The sequence below is a fragment of the Penaeus monodon genome, chromosome 30 (genome assembly GCF_015228065.2).
Source record: "Penaeus monodon isolate SGIC_2016 chromosome 30, NSTDA_Pmon_1, whole genome shotgun sequence".
Lineage (NCBI taxonomy): Eukaryota > Metazoa > Arthropoda > Malacostraca > Decapoda > Penaeidae > Penaeus > Penaeus monodon.
In genome coordinates, this window is record NC_051415.1 from 34,130,431 (window position 1) to 34,130,724 (window position 294).

General features: G+C 33.7%; 1 protein-coding gene across 1 annotated transcript in view; it reads right to left on the reverse strand.

Moving 5' to 3' along the window:
- Positions 1–294, reverse strand: part of LOC119592743 (secreted frizzled-related protein 5-like) — a gene marked incomplete in the record, with an annotated part of 72,305 nt that overhangs the window by 47,121 nt on the left and 24,890 nt on the right.

The window sequence follows — 294 nt, forward strand, 5'->3', positions numbered from 1 at the left end:
GTTCTTCTTAATTCTTGTCTCTTCTGTTCCTTCCTTTATCTGTTTCCTCTCATGTCTCTGTTTGCTTCTCCCTTCTTCGCTGCCTCCGGTTTTGTTTATTTATTTTCTCTTTCTCTCCCTTTCTTCCTGCTCCCATCTTTTTTTTTTTGTCTTTCACTTCATTCTTCCCTCTTCCTTTCTTTATCAGATCTTCTTTATATAAAAAAAATCTATCTCTTTTTCTCCTTTTTTATTTCCTTCCTTCCTTCTCTCTTTCTTTCAGATATCAGTAACATCCCTGAAAAATTAAATATT